The 22,146-nt window shown below is 34.0% G+C and overlaps 1 protein-coding gene across 5 annotated transcripts in view; it reads right to left on the bottom strand.

The window, feature by feature from the left end:
* RapGAP1 (Rap GTPase activating protein 1) overlaps positions 1-22,146 on the bottom strand; it is a 191,822-nt gene that overhangs the window by 90,571 nt on the left and 79,105 nt on the right. For 3 of the 5 annotated variants that reach the window (XM_035352855.2, XM_035352861.2, XM_035352860.2), the window contains exon 1: positions 11,598-11,778. The exons of 1 other annotated variant lie outside the window; for it this stretch is intronic. The gene's annotated coding sequence lies outside the window, so the exon portion shown is untranslated. Of the gene's footprint in view, positions 1-11,221; positions 11,541-11,597; positions 11,779-22,146 lie in introns of those variants that run through there. One more of the 5 variants, XM_035352859.2, reaches the window with a different exon arrangement.

The following is a 22,146-nucleotide window of genomic DNA, read 5'->3' as shown; positions in this document are numbered from 1 at the left end:
GGCCATTATGAATAGTTTTTGTTCTTTCTGTGCTCTTGTTTGGTTTTTCGTGGAAGTAGATGCATGGGAACTTCCAGACCCTCTTCTACTTCCATACCGTCTGAATCCGCAGATTCAGAAACCATTCCATCAAGAGAGCTATTGCTGGAACTTCTATTTTTATTTGTTTCTTTTTGTGTGGTAGTTTTGGGTTTGCTTTGAATTACTATTTCTTTATTTTGTACTGTACGGGTTGGGTTTTCTTTCTTCTTGTTGTTTGTAGTCTGTTGAGTTTTGTTTGGTGGCGTCTGCATACTAACTGATGTTTGGGTAGCAACTGTGCGAGATCTTTTAAGAGCATTGGCGTAAGATGTATTTGGTCGTAGCTGTGTGCTTTGGACTAATCTTCTGGCTTCGGCATATGAGATGTTCCTCGTAACCTTTGCAGTCTGCACTTCTTTTTCCAATTTCCATTTTGGGCAGAGGCGTGAAAATGCTGGGTGCTCACCCTTGCAATTTATACAAAGAGGTGCAGCGGTACAATTTTCAGAATCGTGGCCAATCTGTGAGCATCGGGCGCATGTGAGGCTGCCACAACAAGACGTCTTAGAATGGCCGAAACGCTGGCATTGGAAGCATCGCATAGGGTTCGGAATATAAGGTCTTACAGGACAATTTAAATATCCAGCCTTAATATTCTTAGGCAGATCAGGCGTGTTGAAGGTAAGGATCACGTGTTTCGTATCGATCAACTTACCTTCCTTACGCATCTTGATCCGCCTAGCACCGCAGACATTTTGGTCGGATAGCTCAGAAGCGATCTCTTCTTCAGGAACATACAGAAGGTCGAATTCCAATATTACGCCACAACAATAATTCAGTGTCTTATGTGCTGTTACAGTGACATTCGCTTGCCCAAGTTTAGTTATTTGAAGTAAAGAAGCAGACTGGGTGGCTGAGATTGTATCAATAAGGAAGTCTCCGGAGCGGAGACGCTTTATATTTCTCGGCTCACGAATACAAGAATGAATATATTTATTTATTATGAAAGGAGACATCTTATGCAGCTCACCAGAAGGACTAGAAATGACTAGGAAATGGGGGCTATTGTTATGATTTTTTTCATTTGTATATGTGCGTAATTTTTTTGCAGTAGACTTTTCAGAAGTAGGTTGAGTGGCTGGTTTAGCAGTAGACGTTTCAGAACTAGGTTGAGCGACTGGTTTGGCAGTAGACGTTTCAGAACTAGGTTGAGTTACTGGTTTAGTAGTAGACCTTTCAGAACTAGGTTGAGTGACTGGAGTGACCTCGAAATCTTTAATTAGGTATATATGTGAAGAAGCCATAGTGAAAGAAAAAATGATTCGGGTCCGACGACCCCACCCACCACGGAGCGCAACAAGGGAACACAGATTCCTGTGTTAGGGCTAGCCGGACCTATACGCAAACTGAAGCCCCACAGTCGGCTTTCCCGAAAGCAGGTACTCCCGAGAGCTTGACCCCAAGCCACTGACACAAGGACTAGTGACCAGCCGATTGACACCTGTGAGGACGACTAAGGTGCCTCCCGTTTAGCTGAAGCAGAGGCCAAAGCAGTGTGTTGGGGACAGTACCTCGCCCCTCAACTACCAGGACCCTCCTTTCCAGCGACACGGGTCTCCACGCACGGCAAACACGTGGGCAGTTTTCTCGCCACTCGAAAACTAGAAGCAGGGGATGCTCCAGTCTCTCGTGACGAGCCCCAAACTCCGTAGAGAGAAACCACGAGGGAGAAGGGAAGGGAAAAAGTTCCAGCTAAGGGGAGAGGAGATGGAAAAGAGAATAGATCACTGGGGCTCCAGGATCGTGACACCCGTCTCACCAAGAAGATGATCCCCTGAAGGGCTAGGGTACCTCGGGATTGCCACACCCGTACTCACAAAAGTGAGCCCCATGAGGGCCCACATTGTGGAAAGACGCAATTACAGAGGTTGTGGAATAATGGTTTGGGCTGGGATTCTCTGACTTGCATGTGTTCCATGGCCGAACTTTGACCAGTGCGAGATATCGAAACAATATCCTTGATCAATATGTCCACCCTATTAGTCCTGGATTTCTTCTGATGGACAACAATGTGCAACCGCACCGAGCTCAGGTTCAGAAGAATATCTTGAGGGTCACAGTATGGAGTGGATGGAATGGGCAGCTCAATTTGCAGACCTGGGAGACCTTGGGAGACAGGTTGCTGCTTTACGTCCTCTTACAAGGCCGTTAGATGAACTTGAACAAGGATTATTCCTTGTCTGGTTGTTGCTTTCCATTTCCCTGACCAACAACTTAATTGACACGATGGAACATTGCTGCCGCCAATGTACTGCAGTTAGGGATGGACATATTCCTTATTAGAACCCATTTTTGTAATGTTACAACTCCATTTTTCCTAAAAAAAACTGTGATATACTGTTTCTCCAAGACTGGATTTCTCTGTCAAAAATGCAATTTTTTGTTGTAATTCATGTTTGTATAGAACTTTAGAAACAGCCTATGCCGCATTTATTAAAGAACTATTTAGTGAACATGTCCTGTAAATTTATTGTTTCTATGTTGCTTCATCCTCAAATTAAGACACAATAAATATGCTGCTCCTTAACTTTTGGAGGGCAGTGTATTTTGAACATAGACAAGACCTGATTAATTTCTTATATGTCTTCCTCCAGAGAACTTTAGCAAAATTACAACCTACCAGGTTAGATGAAATTACAAACCAAAATGAAACCCAAACTAACTTGTATAATGATATAAATGAGGATTTGTAACACACATGTTTACAATAAATAAACAATCAAATCAATATGCTTTTGAAAGAAACTAGAAGTTCTAATAAAATTTTATTAAATTTGGCTGATAATTGATTTTATTTTGAAATGTGCCACTTTATTCTGTCCATACTCTATGTTTTTAAGACCCAACATGTCAATCTATTAAAATTATTGACACAGGGAGGGGAAAAACGTTTTACTCCTGAAAAACAGAAAAACAGAGACATATGTTGGATTGCCATTGAAATCAACAAAAGTTTAACGTTAATTAATCTAAGGCGGCTTCTCTTTTTTTTAATTTTGAATTTTACACTAGCCTGTTTCTCTTCCATTTAAAATGATAAATATCATTATCACTGAATGATCACTTAATTTTACATGATGAGATAATGAAACATTTTCAGGTCAACATCAATAGGAACCACTGTCACCAATTCTAGGTTTTACAGGGTGTCACAGGTCATGTCCCAATGACACATATGGTTATTTCAGGTCATGAGGAATCAGAATTACATAGGAACAGTGGAGTTGGAAATGCGATCGTGACAGTGAAATTGCATCATGACCGTCACACAAACAAAAGATAACAAGCAGTGTAAAAAAATACCAAATACAAATGAAAAATGTTTTAACAAGTGCTTAAACTTAGAATAATCAGCTGCAATGCATGCTTCACATCGCTGCCGCATGGATTTGCGAACTCGCTCGAATTGGCCAGGAGAACAAAACAAAGCTAACAAAACAGAAGAGTAGAGTTCAAAAATGAAAGCAAGTCTATTGAACAGTACTTCAGTAATTATCTTAAGGTTGTGATAATTTGAGATAAAATAATGAAGATAAACAAAATATAATAATAACAACATAAGAGATACATTTAAAAAAATTTGAAAGCTTTCAGATTTTAATAGCATATTACGGCCAAAGGGGCATTTTTTTTCCTTTACACACACATACATGTTTCGAGAGCATTTGAGCTAATGCTCCTTTAGATTAAAAACATTTAAAAACAGCACAGCTTTAGAATTTCCACAAAAATATTTTATTCCATGCAGTGTTGCCACTGTTCACTTTGAAACTGTTGAGTTTTTTAATCAAAAATTCATTAATGCTTTACAAAATATGAAAAATATAATAAAACAAATTCGGGCAAGAAGCAAAGCTTGGGCTTCTAGGTGCCCATATTCAGTGGAGGACTATATTGTTCAAAATTTGAAGACTCTAGGTACTGCTGTTTTTTCACACTCTGGGAAACATACATACATTCATGCAGATTCTTAATTATTTAATTTCTTTAAATATAATACAGGGTGATAATATGTGGTGGCAACAATATGAAAAGGCATTCGAAGCAAAACACCATTTCGAGACTAACAGCCCTTCTGGGATACTACCCTCTCAGGCTAAAAAGTAACTGATGCTGACAGTGTAACAAATTCTTCCGAAAATGTAATGTTTTGCAAAAAACGAAAATTTAAATTTCCATGAATTGAAATTAAAGAAATTTATGGATTTTTTATGGATATATTAAACAAAAAATGCTTAAGTCTTATCTAAGAAAATACCGGAAGAAGATCATGCAAATAAATTCTAATACCTTATCAGCTGTTATTTTTCAGAGAGATTTTTGAACATAATTTAAACTCATTTCATGCCGCATCTTTTAAAGCCAATACTTAGCTGCATCAATTTGGCAACAGTGTTTCTTCTCTTGCAAAGATAGCAGTATGTGAAAACGTAACGAACCTGTAATTTTCTGTACATAAATTTATGTTTTTATTACCCTTATGGGGAGTATTTGGTTAGTCTATTTTTAGGGTACCTCTTGGATTATCACCAAGTTGCTGCGTCATTTATGGTAACCAGAGTAGTTGAATGTTTTGGAAACCCTATTATGACACGATTGGTTGCGTGACTGCGGTGAATTTGACCGATGTGAAAATATTTGTAAGGGCTTATTTATATGTTGGATAGGAAGTATGCTGCTTATTTTGTGCTTTACACCGCAAAATGCCTATTGGTAGTACAATTCACCTGAAGTTTCTGTACACTTTAGAATGATTCGGAAAGAAAACATTGATCGACTGGTGTGCAAACAAAGATTTAAATGGCTTTATTCATCTCTTGGTAAATTATGCAATGAGATTTAAGGATTTGGAAACGAGTTCATATCAGCACTATGGAAAAAATACAAGATGTAATAAAAAGGTATTTTCAAAAGAAATGCCATCGAAAGTCCAGCAAATATTTTTCATTTTTACTTTTGTGAATTTATGTGGCGACGGCAGCATACAGATTCTAATTTATATAATTTTAAATAGTTTTTGGATGCTGTTAAGAAATTGTATGTGTCTCACATACTGAAGAAACAGAAATTTTTAAATAAGGTAAGTTGATACTTCCTTTTTGTATTGCGTAGATTCCATTCTATTCTTATGTTATTTACTTGTTTGATATAAAATGCAATTCATTGAGATTCTAATTAAATTTATAATAAAATGCAGTTTATTGAGATAGTTTTAATTATGATTTATTGCATTATATTTTGAAGGGCATTTTATTGGGGAGAACATTGGATGTAAACAGGAATGGCATCAAAAAATCGCCAATTTTCACCAAGGGGTATCTTGAAATATATTATTACCAAGTATTTTTTCTTGGCACATAACATGACTCATTAGAGTTTGTTTATTAAAAGTGAATGATTGTAGTTTCCAAAAATATGGGCAATATTTGTAATAATTATAATATTGACAACAAAAAATAAATATTTACTCTTTGATTATAAAACTGAGTGTCTCGCATAGTTCTTCAAATTAACATTTTTCCTTTTATTGAAACAATCTCTATTTATAAAGTTTTCAATATTCACAAGATAAAAAATATCCGAGTTATATTTGCAGCGATAGTTTCTGCAAAGTACCATATTGCTCATTAACTTAATTTGGAACATAGTCCTATTAGGAGATTTCTCAAATCCCATTTCATATAATCTCAGTATGAAAACATTTTAACATGTTTCTTAATTTTGAAAACAAATGTACCGCATTACACCAATCACAATCAGCAAAGCAGACATTATTAAAACTTTTCTAAGACTCACTTAAATTCACAAAACTCAAAGAAAAGCAGATTTATGTAATTATGTGACACTGGACACAGTCACCAATAAGTATTTATGTGGCAATCCAGCTATGCATGTAACAACTCCCCAGATGGTTTTCTGCTTCTCCAGACAATTTTGAGAATATGACTGCAGATTATGATCCCTCTTATATAGATATCAGTGCTTTAACATACTGCAGTTTTCCTTGTCTTCGGCAAAATGTCAAACATAGCTATCCACATGTATATAGTGTAAATAGAGCTCACTTAAAGCTATCACTCACTTCTTCCTCCTCTGGTATTGAGGTTGTGTGCAATGTTGACTTCGTTTAATTTTCTGACTTCTTTTCAAACAAAAACAGATCACTATGTGCATGGGGAGAATAACAATGTAAAAGCCTTATCTTCTATGAAAAATAAGAATGGAAAAAAAAAAAAAAAAAAATAGGCAGCATTGGATGCATCATTGAAATGGCTGTAAAAATACCAAAACAAACATTTCTCACCAAAATCGGCAACAACATTCTCCTCAAATTCACCAGTGCATTGGCAGGAGTGCAGATAATCTGAAAATACCTAAAATTCAAAACTAAATACGACTGTCACAAGATCTTTGTAATTTTACCCATAATTCTTAAGCTTGATAAACAACAGTTTTTATTCTAAAACCTCGAAGAAATTCTATATCCTTATTATTGCATCTTTTTAAAAATTTCAAATTGATTATGTATATTTTTTGATACAGTTATGGCACAAAACATCATTATTATGGAACATGTTTGCATTTTACTCATTATGGAACAGCGTTTGCACTTTACTCATTGTTATCTGCAGCAAAATTAATTCTTATTCAATAAACTAATTTCTAACAATATCCACAATTTTTTTTCAAGTGTTTAAAATTATTAACTTGCAATCTGTTCATTCTTTTCTTTAGTGAAATAAGTCTGGCATCAAGTGAATGTAGTATTCATGTCATATATAGGAAGAACAATTATTTCACATTGAAACTTCATATTGGTTTGATTTAGTTTATTATGGCAAAGCACACTAGGGCTATTTGCCTAAGGGAAGGGATGCCTTCATGGAGGGCTTTCGAATGGAAACTGGCTCGTATACACACTACACATGTATAAAACCAAAAAAACACCCATGCTGCCAGCACGTTTGCATAGATTTGAACCCAGATCAGAGCTACCAGTGTGCAGCAATATTACTGCTCGGCTGCTGGTAGCCTTGAAACTTCATATATAGCATACAATTAGTAATTTAGTTAGAATATAGATTTAGCACAATGGAGTAAAATATTACACCTACAGAGATTTATGCAATATTTACCACAGTTAATTGATAGCTAATATTGACCCTTAAACTAAAAGTTTTTATAAACTGAGATTCTGAGTTTCTTACAGTGCTTACATCTGTTCCTAATACAATTATCCAAACATATCTATGGATCTTATAATGAAGCTGAATATTACACTTAGAAAGGCTTGTGCAAAATCTACCAAAATTAACTGGTAGATAATATTGCCCGGTACTATTCGGTTTTGAGGGCCGTAAAAAATCGCCAAACTACTGTTGATGCCAGTGCTGCCCAAAAAAATTGCAGCATCCCTAATGCAAGAAAGGAAGTATAATAGTAAATAACTATCTAAGATTGATGTTTTAATTTAGATGAAAGGTTAATTTCATATAATACTTTTTTATTATTATAATTTATATAAAAAAAGGCTAAACATTACTGAATTGAAGCATAAGAGTAAATAACTATTTCAGATCATTATTATAATTTATGGTACTTTTCCTTTTCGCCGGCGCAAATCTCGCCAAGCAGACTTTATTGGCGACAATATACAGTATACACAAAAAACATTAACAAATGTTAGTTATAAGAATTTTTTATTTTGAAGGCATTAACGTTTCAATATCGTTTAAAATTTTGTAAAAAGCCAATAAATAAAGAAAAGAATTAATTTAAGAATTTACTATGCTTTCACGGTTCAACATCCTGATTCGCCTTTTCATATCACGTGATCCCAAGTGATCTCATGTTACATAAACTACGCTACAAAAATCTAATTTTCTCAGTAATTATCTACATTAATTTCAAGTTAAATCTTAATTTGGAATACAAGTTAAAATGCAAGAAACATTCCAATTTGTACGAAAAGCTTACTCAGAAATTATGTAAAACAGCAGCGCTTCACTTCGCTAGTGCATTCTCATTAGAAATGATTTTCTATATTTTTGCTTTCGGGTGAGCGGTGTGATTACATCCTAATTGATTTAATTACCGCGAATGGCCTTAGGGAACGAAATTGAACTATCTGGTAAAACTTCTATGTAGTTATATGCCAGTATTGAAAGAAATACTCAATCTGATAAGTAATGTCTGCTGCTTGTTTTGAAAATAAGGCGGAAAAGGTTACCAGCGGGGATATTCCATTTGGCATCAGTTGTACCATTATTGGTGACTTTATCGCCTGCGCCGGCAAAATGGAAAAGTACCTAATTTATATAAAAATTGCTAAACATAATGGATGCCTGCATCACTATTTCGCTACTGAGTTATCGCTAAAGCATAATTTCATCTCTTTGGTTGTTCAAACATTATTTTCTATAATGAATGATGCATTTTCTTTGAAAAAATTCTTGGTAAAGTGCAGAATCGCCCACTTATTTGTTTGCCGCTTTTTACAAAGGTTAAAAACAATTGGAATTTTGTCAGTTTTCTTTTACTTTCTAAGTGAAAATAGGTCGATGTGTACATATATAAAGGGTGTGTGCAGTGTCACTTTTGTGCAATTCTGGGATTATTTTTTTTTTTTTTTTTTCCCTAAGTGAAAATAGGTTGATGTGTACATGAATACCAAGTATGTGCAATTCTTACAAACGCGTCAAGCAGTGGGTGATTCTGCACTTTACCCAAAATTCTATTGCAGACTTTTCATTATGGGCAATTTCCAAATTGTTAAATCCACAGGATATCAAAAAAGGATTTTAAAATTAAACTAGTATTTCAATGGCGTCTAAAGAAATATAAAACTATATAAACTTACGCAATCTAAAATCAGAGCGTACGCAAGATTTGGCAAGCTGTTAAATGGGTGCGTCTGCTAGATTTGGCACTTTTGTACATACATTTTCGCTGCAATTTTTTTATGGTCTTCAAAACGGAATAGTACCTACTGCCCTTTCAACAGAGTTTTTATAAATAAAGATGTAGAGTTTCTTACAGTGCTTACACCTGATCTTGATACAATTATTCGAACATAAGTATTATATTATATCATCGAACTAATGGAATTATCCCATTAAAAATAATTTTAAGTCTCAACAATAATTTGAGAGATATATTCACTCCTACATTATATATATATATGTGTGTGTAATAAAAAAGAACTTAATTATATCGATGGTGTAGAATATTGATCCGCATTGAAAAGCAAATTTGGCAGCCATAGAAAATTAAATATTCATCTTTATTTCAATTGACATTTGCAGCCACAATTTGCTTGGTATTTTAACTGTACCTATTCAAGAAGATTTACATTTCTGATACTATTGCAATAAGAAGAAAACCAGCACTCCAGCATCTTAACAGCAAGAGAGCTAGAAGCAACAGTGTATAGTTCTCCAACACGGTAGCTCACCAAGAGAAAGATTCCAGTTCTTAAAATTTTAAGTTCCAAATTAGCTACATTAAAGTTTCCGTTTAAGTTCTGAATTAGTTACGTCACCAACATTATTAAGTTATGTAAATAAAATTAGTTATGTCACCATTGATCTAGAAATGACACAATCCAGAAAAAGGCATTACTAATTAGAGAATACGTAAGAATTAAGGGGTTATTGCTAATTTAAATTATAATTTTGATTTACAATTTTTTTATCTTAAATATATATCATTATAAATTATAAATTTTTATATTAATATCAATTTCGAGGTCTAGGAAAATAAAGGTAAATATAATCAAATACTAGGTCATGAGTAAAAGGAAATTCTTATTATATTATCTAAGGAAATTTAATTTTTAAAATTACTTAACTTTTTCCCCCAAGTTTCTCCTATTAGCGCTTACTCTTTAAGAATTTATATAAATACATATATATATATAGAGAGAGAGAGAGGTAAATTTCCCTAATTTCATCCTTAAGCATTCTTTATCGTATAAAGTTTGATGCAAATTGTTTATAATTATTAATTTAATTATTGAACAGTTTTAGTTTTTTTAAAAAACTTTTGTGTTATTTATATTTTGCATATTTCTGTAACATTTTGTTTTTTTCAATTACAATATGCACTTTAGCACATTACTGTAAACATAATGAATCTGTTAATTTGCAGTTATTCTACTTCATTTTTAATAAAATCCAAAAACAGGCTGGGCAAGTTTTGTGAATGGTCTAGAAAGTCTTTTATTAATTAGACGAGAGAATTTTTTAAAGCACTTGCAGAACACAGACACATTTTTTAGATATTATAAATGTGACTTATTAAGTCACATTTATAATAAGTTACCTTCTTTATCAGTTCAGATGAATTAGTTTTTGAAAATTTATTGCATTTATTTATTTATTTTTTGCTATATTTTTTATGTACTTCAGTATTATATTTATTGTATATATAAAATTTGCAATCATATTTTTCATGTATTTCAGTATTATATTTATTATATATATAAAATTTGTAATCATATTTTTCATGCACTGACATTATTATATTATATTATATATATATTACTACATTTCATGTACAGATATTATATTTTTCATGCAAAAAGTTTCTTGGTATTTGGAAGCAAATTTATTTATATAATTTAACATTTAATGGTAACTTTAATGCTTGATTATTTGAATGTGCTAAAAATAATTTTTGGATTTTTTTAAATTAACTCTTTATTTATTTATGTATATACATATATACATACAAGCAGATTTGAATGAAACACGAATTCAAGAACTTGATAATAAAAGCCATAACATTATAAATCTGCTTAGTAAGTGATTATCACATTAATTTTATCATACCACAAAATTAACGGATCACAGAACAGAAATATAATGTACAAATCACTCACATATTACTCAAAATTCTTTAAATTTTACACTTTTCTGCATTAAAAGCAGAATTTTAAAGCACACAATAATGTTAAAAATATAACAAGCAAATACGAAATACAACAAATCGAAAGTAAATCAACAACCGAGAAATGCACACAAAAATTTCGAAAATGCTAAATGTAATCAAAAGTAAGAATACGTTTCCTAATGACAATTAAAAACAATGAGCAAATAAGACGATATGCTTTTGGCTTCTGAAAATATTTCCTACTTACCATTAAGCAAAGCAAACTCGAAACAAATTTCGTTAACACAATAGAGAATACAATACAAATGTCTTCTAGCTTAACTTAACAATATAAAATCTAAGAATAATTAATAGTGGGAAATTAGACGAAACACGAACTTATTAACATTTAACATAAAGTTCTCATTTATTAGGTAACTCAACTTTCCAGCGAAAGGTGAAACTCAGTTGGACGCAAAGAAAATAATACAAGAAATTAATAGCCAATTTCATTCTATTATGCTTCGGTAAGGTATTGTCCGCTAATGCAAGACGCGAAATCATCGGACCATAACAGAAGCTTAGGTGTGGGTATCCAAATTTGGAGATATACCGTAAAGAAATTCTCAAACTTCAATTTTTACCTTTCTTCGTTTTTATAGGAATCCTTCATCTCCCGGTCTTTTTTTTTTTTTTTTTCTTTTCTTTCCTCACAAAATTATTGTAACTTTCAGTATAAGAAATTTTTATAAGTACAAAAATTATATTTTGAAAATAATGATAAACAAAATGGAAAATCGTTCGGCTGCACTTCCGCAAAAACAATCATTCTGTTGCCAAATGGCTTAAAGAAATATTACACAGCGTTTCTTGATCCAAACGAATATTAAAACCGAAACTGAAAGCTTTCAAGAACATCAGGCTAAAATATAGTACAAGATTTTCAAAGATGTAAAATTTTAGCCATTATTTAAACTAAAAACTGAACTTGAAGAATTGAACACATTTTGAAATGCTATGTCAAGAAGTTAATTTTTCTACATGGATGACATCAAACGTTATTAATGAATGACGAATTTTTGATATTGAAGGTGTTGGATTTCAAATGAATGTAGTTTGTATTTGATAAGTGCTTTAATTTATTTTTTTACTTATGTCGTTTGGCCACTAACAATTATTGTTACTTTAGTTTCTTGGAAGTGGCAACAAAACAATTTATAGAATAAGCAAAAAATGTTTGTGCAGTTAGATAGGGTTGATAAAGAAGAATGACTTGTTATTTACATGAGTTATATTTTATTTCAAATAAATGAATACTTTAGAATATTTTTATTAGTCTCTAATAAAAAAATACCAGCGAGTCTGTGTTACGCTGGTAGCGTAATAGTTTATTTCGACGCGAAAGCGAACATTTTATTCGTACCCTCGGCGGGACACAAGAGACGTTAGTTTGGAATTCTAAAATGTAAAATGGAAGCTAAAGGAGCTTTTAAACTTGAAAAGAAGATTCACAGAGCTGCTTTTACAAAATCCTTCAACGTTTTAGAAGAAATTTTAAGGAAAAGTGAGTTAGATTCTTCTGAATTACAGGCGGAGCTTAATCTTTTTGCTTTGAAAGCTCAACGTTTGGAAGTACATTTTCTTAGCACACTGTGCGAAAACGAAATTGAAGCAGAATTTGATGATATTGAAGATGATCGTGACAAGACCATCAGAACTGAACTAAAGTGCAAGGTATTCTTCAGAACCTACAGAACGTAAGTACTTCAAGTTTAATTTTGTATGAATCTGTTAATGGGAATGCATGAAAACGTACATTTACACTTCCAAAGCTCGAATTACGAAAATTTGATAGTGAAATTAAAGAATGGTTATTTTTTTGTAGTCAGTTTGAAAAAAAAAATTGAACAAAATATTCTGATTTCTGATAGTGATAAATTTCTTGTTTTATTACAAGCGACTGTTGAGGGTTCGCTTGCAAGGGAGGTTACAGAAAGTTTCTCCCTACAGCTGTTAATTGCAAGTGGAAGTTTATGAAAGAGAATTGTTAAAATTGGTCCTGAGAAATGCAAATTCTAGTAATTCTAATAACGTATGTGCATTGTATGATAATTTGGAACAACAAATTCGGGCTCTGGAAACCTTTGGCTTCATTACAGATAAAAGTGCTGAACTTCTTTTTCCTTTAGTTGAATCTTGCTTGTGAGGATTTTTTAAGAGCCTATCAAAGAAGTGCAAATGTTGACCATGGTCCAGACCCAAAATGTAGACTGGACAGTTTATTAAAATTTTTGAAATTAGAAGTAGAATCCGAAGAACTCATAAGTTTAGCTATGGCTGGTTTTGGTTTGAAGAACAAAGTGACCCGTGAAATTAAATCTAATATTAAAACTTTTTACGAACGACAGCAAGTTTGTTGAATGTTGATTCTCCTACTAAGAAGTGCGTGTTTTTGCAGTGGAAAAGATGATTTATTTAATTGTTTTAAGGCTCAATAAATGCCATTTTCAGAAAGACAAAAACTTGCAAAAAATAAAAGGCACTGCTTCGCTGTTCACTGTGCAAATAAATGCAGAAGTGCTATTAAATGTGCATTTTACCATAAGAATCACAGCGTAATTATGCGTATAGAATTGCTTAAAAATAAAACAAATGTTAAGAAGCCGTATGTTAAACAGCAATGAAAACGAAACTAGCAAGGAAGAAGGTTCTGTGAATCTTTCTAGTGTTATCAACAAACCACAAGTACTTTTGAAAACCCTAAAAGTAAAATTAATTGGAAATAATTGTACACTTTGTGTTCGAGCTTTATATAACACAGGATCTCAAAAATCGTATTTAAGGAAGGATTAAATTTTTACTCTAAGCCTGATACCTTCTAGACAACAGATTTTATGCCTCGCCCTTTTTAGAGGAAAACGAATACCTGAAAATTTGCATAATGTCTAAAAATTAAGCTAAAGAGTTTAGACGATAATTTTACTTGTGTAACAGACCTATTTAAGTGTAATTGAACTATTTTATTCATGTCATGGACTGTAACCGAACTATTTTATTTAAACGCCATCTCGTGGCGATATGAAAAAACGTCAGTCGACCTCCAGCCGCCATGATGATAGCTTACTATGTTATGTTATTCTCAATGTTTGATGTTCCATTTGGTATATGTTTCATTTTTATGTATATTTCTTTTGTTTGTAACCGTTCCTGTGTGCTCTGTTAATAAATCCTTTTAAAGCTAGCCGGCATTTGTGTCTATTGAGGAACGGCTACATCACATTGGCGCCCAACTAAATTTGAATCCAAAATGGCGCAACAAAATGTTTAGAATTTCTGTTTGGCTTTAACAAGCTCTTACTCCCGAATTTAACTTTTAGTTGCTGGAGATCGGCTCAGTTTCTTTTCAGGTGTGGACTACTGGTCAAATATTCTGGAAACCAGTTCTGGAATTAAAATTGTCATACCGTGCTGCTAGCACATCGAATCATCAACTGGACAATTTCAACGGAAAAGATAAGTTTCGTTTACATTATCGTTTAATCTGAGTTTAAAGTTCTTTTAAACTGATTATTTATTATAAGCTGCTTCTTAAAGCAAATGTAAATTCTTTACTGAAATCTCATTTATTGATACTACATAAGAGTATTAAACGAAAGCAAACAGCTTTCTGTTAACCAAACGTTATTTCTTGAATTGTAATTTGTTATTTTAAAATTTTAATGCGCATAGTAAATTAATTTGTGAATAATATTGTTTCACTGAATACATGTTTTGATGTTAAAGTTTGAATATATTCATGGACGTTTGTTCATTAGAATTTATTAGTTTCGATTCTGACATACAGCAGCAGATGTTTTCCCCCCGCGGAAATGTTTAGACTAGCGATGCTTTATGATGTATTTACGTCAAATCTTTTATTATTTTTATTTCCTTTGAGTGCTGTTGTTCCTTATTAAATGTTTTATTCTACATAAAGTAAAATATTGTACTTGTTGATTTATCTTTCGACGAACATTTTGAGAAAATGATTATAGTATAATACTTTAAGAAAATACGATTGTTTTCCTTTAATGAATGCATGTCTTGAAAATATTTCTTGAAGCGAAAGAAAATAATTATGAATAAAATCGAATGACTATTTAAATAAAGTAAAAGAGTTACTAAGTGTGTGTTGCTTAATCAGCTTAATATTTTGTTAAGATTAAGATTTCGAAGAATTCAGCTTAAATATAAAAGCTTATGGTAAGACATTTATCTATGTTTTTGTATGTTTTGCTAAGTAGTAAACAATTTTTGAGCAATTTATTATATGTTATTTTCTTGATACAAGTTGAATTTATGAGGGCATTTTATGATATTTTTACGACTTCGAAATAATAAACTTTGTGAGTATTATTGTTTACATTTATAAATACTGTTTAATAGTGGTATATAAATGTACGAGTAACATTGTTTACATTCATACATGCTGTTTATTAGAGGTATATACATTTTACTTAAAGGTATAATTATTAATTCTAAAATACTGTATTGTGAATAAAATCGAAATAACAACAAATTCAACTGCATTTTTTCCCTCCCCCCTGACCTCTCATATAATTATGGCTTACCTAGCCAAAGCACGAAAAGAGGATTTAAAAACTCTCGCTGCAGAACTGGGTTTCACTGTAAACGACACTATGCGAGTAATAGATCTTAAAGATCTTATTGTCAATTCTGACACTTATGATGAGGCTTTTACCAGGAATCTTCTGGAAACTTTAATCGAAACTAGACAACAAAAACAACGTGAAAGCAACGATCTGGAGACACGTCAAAGAAAAGAACAAGAACTTTTATTAGAATTGGAACGTTTAAAATTAAACCTGGCAGCTGCTAGCTCAAACCCTAACTATGCCGCCTTTGCTTCAAATGCAGCTATTGGAACAAATATTCAACACCTAATCCCTAAATTTACAGGAACTTCTGACATTGCAACCTACCTGCAAATTTTTGAAAGACAATGTGAGAAAGTTAATATAAAACAAATAGATTATATCACTCATCTCCTACCTCTTCTGCCTATAGACATTTCGCAAATTATTTTAAGAGAACCAAAAGACAAATTAGAAGATTATTCTTACATCAAGAAGATTCTGCTACAAAGATTCAAATTAAATGCTGAATCATTTCGCATTAAACTTACTACACACCAAAAACACCCTGGGTCTTTATGGAAAGATTTTACTTACGAATTAAACAATTATCTCGAAGAGTGGCTCCATAGTCTCGATGTTACAGACTTTGAATCACTCAAAGACTTGGTCCTGACGGATCAGCTTAAAAGAAGAGTCAGTAGTGACGTTAAGGAGCATTTTATTGATACTTGGGGAAAAATAAAGAGTTCATCTGAATTAGTACAGAAATTGGATGATTATGAAGCTGTACGTATTAAAAATACGAACTATAAAACTCAGCTTCCTGGCAGGCGAAACTATTCTTACAAACCAACTAATCCGTCCAAACACAAAGTAGAAAATCGAACAAGTGACATACAGGAAACTCATAAAACCTTTTCAAATCGTGTTCAGCAACAAACAGAGGAAAAGCGACCTCCTTTAACATGCTATGGGTGCGGAAAAACTGGTTTTATCAAGTCTAAATGTCCAGACTGTAACCCCCCAAAGACTTCAAATTCATCAAATTTTCGCACTATCCAAATCCGATCCTGTTTATCTTCCACTCGGACTGCTGTATTTCCAATTAGTATTGGTGGTGTTTCCGGTACAGCTTTCGCCGACACTGGTGCTAGTCACTCAATCGCAAGTGAATCCCTCTATCATATTCTGCAAAAACAAGATGCAGTATTTGAAAAGACAACACTACAGGTGTCTTTCGCTGATGGTTTGGTATCTGAAAAAGAGGTACTTCGCACCGAACAAATCATTCTTCTCGAAGGCAGAGAGTTCAAAACTCCGATCCTTGTGTTGCCTGATGCCAAAAATAACTCGACTCTGTTAGGAACTGACTTTCTTCAAAAAGCTAAAATTGTTTTAAATCTTGCTGAAAATAAGTGGAACTTTTCTGATGAACCTCGAAGAAAATATAGCTTCGTGAAACCTCATCAATCCCAAGTACTGGAAGAAACCCCAGTTGTTGTAAACAACTGCCGACTACGAGAAAATGAAGGACAGCAATTAACTACAGCCCAACGGCTTGCAACTGATGCATTGCTTAACAAATATCACACTGTCTTCAAAGTAGGGGGAGAAGCCACTAATCAAAAGCCATCAGGCTTCCTTCAAACTCCAGTCTATGCTCAACGTTTTGAGACCTTGTCAATTGATCTTTTCGGTCCCCTTCATGAAACACCGTCTGGTGAAAAATGGATTTTTATTGTGCAGGACTGTGCCACGAAGTGGACAGAACTATTTGCTTTAAAGGAAGCCACGGCCAGAGAATGTGCCACTATTCTTTTGGAGGAAGTCGCCCTTCGATTTGGGTTACCCAAGAAAATAATAAGTGATAATGGTACCCAGTTTACTAGTGCTGTTATGCAACAACTATGCTATATCTTGAACATTGATCAAAGTCTTACTCCTGTCTATCACCCACAATCTAACCCAGTTGAAAGGAAGAATAGAGATCTGAAACCACGTTTAGCAATACTTGTTGGTAACGACCATCAGTCATGGAAGGATAAACTGCCATTAATAAGGTTTGCTTTGAATACAGTCAAATGTGATTCAACTGGACATTCTGCTTCTTTTCTTCAATTTGCACGAGAGTTACGAACCTTAGATGATGTAAAGCATGATATAAAAGCCGTAATTGAGAACGATAATTTTGTTCCCGAAATTACTCCATATTTGAAACGTTTTGCAAGAAATGTACAACAGGTACGAGAAAGAGTCGAATTGCATCAAGATAAACAGAAACGATATGCTGACAAAAAACGAAGAGAAACACCGAAATTTGTTCCTGGAGATAAAGTTTGGGTCACCCTCCACCCAATCAACAAAGGTCCACTGAAGAAAACTGCTAAATTCATGCCCAAGAGAGATGGTCCTTATGTAATAGTGACTACAAGATCTCCAACCACATATGATATTGCCGATCCTCATGAACCAGACAAAATTCTCGGCAAGTATCATGTTTCAGCCTTGAAACCATATCAAGATCGAAATAAGCAAAACTCAGCTCGTGTAATTTCAATGGTTCCCTTAAAGAAAAGAGGACGCCCGAAACGTGTAATACCGCCCGAATCTGCACCTGTTGCAGAAGGTGCTGGTGACGCTAAATTTCCTGCTTGTCAAACTGGAGCCCATTCATCTGATTCTCCGCCCGCTGCACAAAGTAGACAAAGGTCAGTTCCTGACTTCTTGCCGAGACGTCTACGAAGTCAGAGGGGGAGGATGTAACAGACCTATTTAAGTGTAATTGAACTATTTTATTCATGTCATGGACTGTAACCGAACTATTTTATTTAAACGCCATCTCGTGGCGATATGAAAAAACGTCAGTCGACCTCCAGCCGCCATGATGATAGCTTACTATGTTATGTTATTCTCAATGTTTGATGTTCCATTTGGTATATGTTTCATTTTTATGTATATTTCTTTTGTTTGTAACCGTTCCTGTGTGCTCTGTTAATAAATCCTTTTAAAGCTAGCCGGCATTTGTGTCTATTGAGGAACGGCTACATCACACTTGTACTTTTGATATTTATGAGCAAGATTGAATTTGTGATGCTGTACTTTCTGCCTTAAATGGGCCATGTATTAAAGAGCTCCAGTCCATGAATATACAATTTTATGACACTGAAGATTCATCAGGGCTTATTGATCTTTTAATTGGTGTAGATGTGGCTGTTTGACTTTTCACCGACAGAAAAAGAGTACTTTCTAGTGGTATTGTAGCCGTAGACTTACCTGGGTTGGATACTGATCGGAAAAACACCAGTGAATACTGAAAGGGAAGATACGACGATCACGACTGTAACAATGTTTGTGAAAGATGCCAATATTTCTGACCTTTTTTCCTTAGACATCTTAGGAATATCCAATCCAGTCGAAGTAAAATCACGAAAGGGAAAGGAATTTCTTACGAAGAAATATTTTCAAGATACTCTAAGAATCAAGGATGATGGACGGTACGAAATTGCCCCCTTACCGTGGAAAGGCGATCATTTGCCTCTCCCCGCCAACAAAAGCGATAAGAAGACTTGAAGTCTCAAAAAGGCTGAATTCAGAAAAATTATTTGATACCTAGTATAATGTCTCTAAACAATGGACTGAATTGGGAATAATAGATGATGTCACAGATGTACATGTTTCGCACCAGCAATTTCTTCCCCTCCGACCTGTTAAGGAACATGACACTACCAAAGTAAGTCCAGTATTTCGATGCGTCTGCTAAGCAAATTGGATCTCCATCTTTGAACCAGTGTCTAGAACCGTTTGCAATTTATTAGAACTCATTCCATGTCTTTTTCTGAGATTTAGAGCATTTAAATATGGTGTTATTGCAGATATTGAAAAGGTCTTTTTGCAAGGCGACGATCGGCCAGAAGAAGGAAACTATCTGAGATTCTTTTGGTGGAATGATAGCGACTGTAACGAAATTAAGGTAATGCAAGACAACAGATTAGTCTTTGGTGTAAAGAGCAGCCTTTTCTTTTGAGAGCAGTTATACATTATCATTTGGGAAAATATTTGAATGATGCCAGATATAATCAAGATTATGTTAAGATTCTTCTTTCGAGTTTGTACCTTGATCATTTAGTAACGAGCTTAAACGATACATGTGATATATTACCTATTATTGAGACGTCTCAAGCGATACTGAGTGTAGGAAAATTCATTTTGAAAGGTTGGCAGTACACCAATGATAATGGTCCTGATTGATTTACTTCTGTATTAGGACTTTTATGGGATAGAAAAAAGGATACGCTGATCATAAATCTGGACTGGTTAGACAGCTATAAATTTGAAATTTTCTTCAAAAGAATAATTCTTTCTGTCACTCATAAGGTATTCGATCCTGTTGGTTTATTATGTCCTATTTTGCTGATACCCAAATTGTTATTGCAAAAGATGTGGAAGGAAAAGGAACTACTCTGATATGCGCCCTCAAGTCGCCAAATTTCTCGTCAAATATTTTTGGCGAGAAACTTCACGCTACCATATTACTATCTAAATTTTTTGTCTACATTTCGAACTTTAAGCCTAAAATGTCTCCAAAAACGCGGTTTTCGCACATTCAAAAACTACGTTTTGAACACACAATTTAAGCTAAAAATCCGAAACAAAAACAAAACATTTAGATAGCAAAAACGTAAAGTTTCTAACCAGAAATATTTGACAAGAATCCATGTACATAGCGACATGTTTTAACTTAAAAAAACATCTACGAATGGCACAATCTAGGCAACGAACGAATCTACGAACTACGCACACCTCGCTTTAATAAATTAACATAACAACAATAAATTTCAAATAATACCATGTACACAGCGTTCTGTTTCAAAAACAACAATAACGACAGAAATTCATTGTAAAGAACCAATGAACATAACATTCTACAAAATAAGAACAAGAATAAAATAAAACGTCCTTAGCATGAATTAATGCTTTTTCGAACAGCAAAAATGCCAATTTCATACCGCCTTTAACATGCCGCCACGTACTCACTATCGTATTTACATGACAGCCAGACACACTCCAGAAATATTATTACATTAAATACTTCATACTATGGTTCACAAATAAATAAAATCACAAATCCATACTTCTATCATGCACAGCTATTAAAAATAATCTCCCAATACCCGCTTTCCACACTTCCAAATACCTACTACCCCTCAACAGGATGGCCAAAATGATATTTCCTTTTACCGAACTTCAATTCAACAACTTCTACCATTTTATCTTTCCCTCCCATCTTCTGAGACACAGAGGCGAATCAACGATCTCCAGCGAAAGATTTTTCAACGTCAACAGGGTTGCCATAAAACACGCAATCGCGCCAAAAACCAGCGCAGAACACATATCGCCCCATTTGGTGAAATTAGGGCGTATATCAGAGTTGTACCAAAGAGGATATACCTTGGGACTCTGAAATCAACGCTAATACAAAAGAAGAATTTATGAGCTGGTTTTCAGAACTTCATTTTCTGATGGAACTGACCGTATCACGATGTTTTTCAATTGAACCAAGTAGACAAAACATTTCTCTCCGTACGTTTTGTGATGCTAAGTCATTCGGTCTTCGCAGCTGTTCTTTACATTCGTGTGGAATCATCGGAGAATGTCCAAGTTCATCTCCTAGCGGCCAAAGCTAGAGTGGCTTCTGTAAAACCCATGACTATCCCTTGATTGGAGTCTATGGCTGCTTTGGTGGGAGCTCGTTTGTGTGGATCTGTTATGGAAGGGCTTCAATGGAAAGATGTTGAACAACGTTATTGGACTGTCTCTACGGTTGTCTTAGGGTGGATTCAGCGTAAATAATCTTGGACGGTATTTGTGAAGAACGAAGTGAATGAAACAAATAGTTTAACAGATCCTCTTGCATGGAAACTTCCTGGGATCCAAAATCCAGTTGATTTTCCTTCTCGATAATGTTCTGCTAAACAGCTGTTATCAAGAAAATGGTGGGAGAAACCCACTTGGTTATTAGAAACTTCCTTTAACTGGCTCATCACAACAAAATTTTGATGAACATTCTATATCTAAGGAAAAGAGAAAAGTAAAATCTGATGGGCATTCTTCTATCTGTTCTCTAAGTTACTCAAATACTTGTAGCTTCAAAACTGATGAAAAGAAAAATAATGGATACAGACATTACGGATCAAGTTGGTACTATTATTATTTTTCAAGTTATGGCAAAGCGATACGGTTGATTGCTTGGATAAAAAGATTTATCTTTAATTGTCTTAATGCAAAGTTTTCGTGAATTACTGGCGAGTTTTCTTTGTGTGAACTGATAAAACATAAAGTCAGGAAAAAGAAATAAGGTCTCATAATGTATCTTGCGTTTGCTGATCAAACACCTTTGCTTCCTGGTGCCTTCACTAACTATCCACAAACCTTTCTTATTCGTCTACTGAGTAAAGGATGTAGTCGAAATATGACTCTGTTCCTTGTTATAACGAGGTACAATTGCAATTTAAAAGAATATTTGAAAAGAATGGATTTTCTAGTCAGACAGAATTCT

The sequence above is a fragment of the Stegodyphus dumicola genome, chromosome 5 (assembly GCF_044657685.1).
Source record: "Stegodyphus dumicola isolate Sdum_Otavi_A_Nest chromosome 5, ASM4465768v1".
NCBI lineage: Eukaryota > Metazoa > Arthropoda > Arachnida > Araneae > Eresidae > Stegodyphus > Stegodyphus dumicola.
Note: the sequence above shows the minus strand (reverse complement) of the source record. Positions and strands in the feature narration are given on the sequence as shown.